This window comes from Sesamum indicum, linkage group LG8 (assembly GCF_000512975.1).
Source record: "Sesamum indicum cultivar Zhongzhi No. 13 linkage group LG8, S_indicum_v1.0, whole genome shotgun sequence".
Classification (NCBI taxonomy): domain Eukaryota; kingdom Viridiplantae; phylum Streptophyta; class Magnoliopsida; order Lamiales; family Pedaliaceae; genus Sesamum; species Sesamum indicum.
The window spans coordinates 3,532,294-3,536,967 of record NC_026152.1 but is presented as its reverse complement, the minus strand read 5'-3'; positions in this window follow the sequence as shown (position 1 = coordinate 3,536,967).

Below are 4,674 nucleotides of genomic sequence, written 5' to 3'. Positions count from 1 at the left end.
ATAATTGAAGGGAAGACTATTAAATTAAATCGACAAAAGAATTCTTCAATTTTGGGCTGATGTAATTTTCGGACAAAAAAATCTGTCTGAAAAGAGTGGAGGGTGAATGCTGCAAATAGTTGTATAATTGAAGAGTGCAAAATTTTAAGATTTTAACTATAATTTCAGGGTGCAAAATGTCAATTACCTAATGTAAATTGCCTCCACATTCTATGAGGTTATATCGAATTATACAAATATTTCATATTTTTTGTCAAACTATTGGGTACATCCCCTGAGAGTTTTAGTATAATGCACTTAATGGGGTGGCTTAGAAAAAAATTCATTACTGGATAGATTGTATTTTGTAATTGCAACTACAATTAAAAAAGTATATTTATAATTTAAAAATAAAAATACTGTCTGTATAATTGGACCTAACTTAGGGGGTGTTGACGTATTTTATCCAAATTTGGAAGTGAAATGACTTTTTGTTTTGACTACAACTAAAAATTATAGTATTATTTATTAATCGTAATCAATATATAGTTAAAATATTTATCTTAATTTGTTTCATTGTTGTTGATTATGGATGGAAAAATGGGTGGAAATCTATGGTTCCAACCCAATCCACCTAGTTTTGGATTGAATTGGGTTTAAATTTTTTTAATATGGATTCATTTGTTTAAATAAATTTAAATAATTGATGGGTCCTAAATGGATTCTTCGTGTTTAACGTTTTATTAGTTTACCAAAAGTAATTTTAATAATAATAGAATTGATGAAATATATTAGTATAAATTATAATCATGAGTTCATTATGGGTTCTATATAGATCAGTAATGAATTTTTAAGTGGGTCGATGATGATTTCTGTATAGGTTGGTGATGGGTCTTTAGCTCTTATAATTGATTTAATTATACTATATATTATTAACTACTTTTACGTTCCAACTTTCCACATTTTTATGAGAAACAAAATTTTCAAAATTTATTTAGTAAATTATTGTTTTTTAAATTAATGAGAAATAAATTAAAAAAAAAGTGAACAATTTATAAAATAGTCAAAACTTGCAATTTATATGTGATCATTTAATTTTTTTTTTAATAAACTAACAGTATAGAATTATATTATAAATTTCAACGAACATATCAAATATCAATATCTAATAACAATTTATAACGAACTAACATGTACTATTATTATTGTGAGAAAGAATCATGGAGAAATTAATTGTACAACTATTCATCTCATAATTTATTTCGAAAGATGTGATATTTTTTAATACTTTACAAACTTTTCATTTTATATTTAACAAATAATTTTTTAATATGACCTGATTACTTTCCATAAACAATGAATAATACAAATTTAATCTTGTTATATTATATTACAAGTTGTAATAAAAATATTATCATCTTATTATTAATATTAAGTATAAAAAGATAAGTATCATCGACCCGACTAATGCATTTACAGCCCAATTCATTTTCAACTTATTAATTTAAATTCATTTTAAATCCAATCTATATTAAACCATAGTTTGATCTATTGTCCGATCCAACCCATCCATTTACTGTCCCTATTGTTGATAGTATCAACAAACCATAGTTTTTAATCTATTCTCATTGTAAATGTAGGAATACTCAATTTTCTTGTAGCAACAATAGAGTATCTAATTAACATACCATTTGATAATTTATATTTATGCTTTAATAACCATTAAATTACAAATAACAAAAAAATAAATTGAAATAAAATGAAATGAGTATCCACAATTTTGATGAAAAATTACATGATTTCAACTTCAACTACTGAGATAAAACATGCAATCGCATATTTGCTTCATATTTAAGGACGATCAAATGGTCGAATTGTGACACTTTATTTTCAGGTTATGGGTCCGAATCTTGAGAGAGTCGGGGACCAATTTTGGTACTCATCGGAAAAAAATTACCTAATTGTTACGAAGTTGTCGTGTCCGAATTTAATTTGTCACTGCTGTAGAAACCCCAAACTGCCAGTTTAGAGTAGCACTGTTTGGTAGGTGAATCCAAATCATTATGGGCTTAGTGTATTTAAAGCCCAAAGATTAATTGGTGAAGGGACGTTGAAGCCCATAACTACCTCATTTTCATAGGCCAATTTGGGCCGAAGGAATGGCCCAAATAATACAAGTAAGTCCATTTCCTGATTCGGATACAAATATGAGTATATTTATGCAATTTTTGTATTTTATTTGCTATGTCGTGTAAATATATTATTTTATTTACATATTATTATTTGATTAAACACATTTTTTGTAATATTTTTCAGAAATAAATATGAAACATACTAATCGAAATAGAATTTATTATTTATGTGAAGAAATAATTATTATTGACAAACAACAAGTGAAATAAATAAGTAAAAAACAGTATCGTTTTAACACATAGGAACAAAATAGTCTTTGATCAATTAAGTATATTTTAGAAGCAATTTTTCTCCAATCACCATTCAGTGTATCATTTATCTGCTTTTCACTTTTCTTACTAACACTACATACTTTTGATTCTGCTACAACTTCCAAAACATACATCCTTTCACTTCTCCAAAAGTAAAAATGTTGCCGTGTACGTATTAAAATATAAAATATTAAATGATTCTTCTCTCATAATTATTTAAAAATAAGCTGCTAAGAGATTTTTATCATACTTTGATTGTAATATATTTTATTTTTAAATTATTTAAAAAATATATAATAATAATATAATACGAAAACATGATAGAAGATCAGATGTTACCGTAACTTCCCCACAAACCAAACCCCATGTTACTTAGTTATGGAGTGAGATGTGGGCTTCTGTGATTTTGTTGGTGATGTGTTAATGTGGAATTGGTGGGACCCCCCTTCCATGTACTTCTGTGATTTTCTTTGCTATTAGCATTAGGCCCATACTATGTTTCCAACAACTTTTCAAGTGCTCTAATCACTTTTCTTAACACTTTCTCACACTACTCAATTTCCTCTTTGTTTTCAACTCTTTCCAACATAATTGTAAAATTTATTCTTGCCAACTAAAAATTAGAGGCGGTACGTGTAATGATGTTGACATTTTTAGTGGGTTGTATGTGTAATCTTTTGAAAAGTAGGAGTAATTTTATATAAATAACATTGACATTTCTGATTTCTATATGATTAATTTTATAAAAAACAGAAATTATCTGTGTAAATAAATCATAAGTCACGAGATGTAAATGTATAATTCCTATACTTAACTATATTCTTTTAATTTCAAAGGGAATACGTATGAACCACATGTCAATGTGGTACTAGTCATCGAGAATGTAAGATATGGTTTTGAGATTATTATACATACATTCTCGATATAGGTGTAATTATGTATATAATCGCGTTTTATATAGTAGATTTTTCTTGCTCACGTGATTTGTTAGGGACAAATCTTTAAGCGTTTATCAATTTATTTTTTAAATTAAGCAGAAAAGAATGCATTATATGTTTAAATTAAATGGATTTAAAACTAAATGTTGAAAGCAACTCCATGGCTAACATAGTAGTGAAAGTGTAAGAAACACTAACATCGGCAAGGTTAAAGATTCGGAAACGCGAGTTTAGTGTTGTTTGTTTTTGTTTTGACAACTTTTGACATTGTGGTTGTGAATAAAGATTCTCTGTTTCAATTTCATTGTACTGTCTCTTTTCTCTCAGAACCTTTTTCATCTTTTCAGTGCTTCTGCCTGGAGTTTTGCACATTTTCCATCAAAACCACTTATGCATATATTTATTCAAATAAATAATTAAACTTTTTATAATAATTATATCTACACCTCCTAATCTATAATTTTTTTTATATATATAAACCACTTATATTTTTTAAAAAATTATATATACATTTATCAGAAATATCGACATTATTCAAAAAAACCACCCCTGGTTTTTTGAATTACACAAACTACTCTCGAATTTTAGAATTACACATATACCCTAAAAAAACGTCAATATCATTACACCAACTATTTCTGACTCTCGACTATCATGGGTGGTTTTGGTACTTACACGGAATATATGGATGATTTTCTATAAACAAATCATACATCATTGAAATCATGTATATATAAATATAATTATTCATAATAATAATAATAACAATAGTTTTTAATTTATTTTCCTGAAACTCTACATTGAATTTAGACTAAATTCAACCACACATGTTATGATGTGTGCAGTAAACCCAATATTATATATATGGTGTGGATTATTCAGATATATTAAATTTAAGACATATATAGTATAAGAAAAATTAATATATTCCACCTTAAAATTAATTTTTACTATCCCAAAAGTTGGTGAAATAATATTTCATTAATTAAAAAAAATGGGTCCATCAACTTTTCATTTCACAAACTTCATAACTTTATTTTTGATGAACTTATCCGTAAACTTCTTACATTATCAATTAATTATTTATTACAACATATAGGTCAAAATGAACATACGAAAAACGAGTCGCTCAAAGCCAGCAATCCTAATTAAAATCCTACGTACCGCGAGTTTCGATGCTTTCTTTTAATTACACACAAACCGATGATTAAAACCTACTCAACTGCATGATTGGTCCCATGATCTCATCACAATCTCCTCCTACGTAAGAACCCGCTGTCTTCCATTAATTTCCTGCACTCCCATGCATCCGA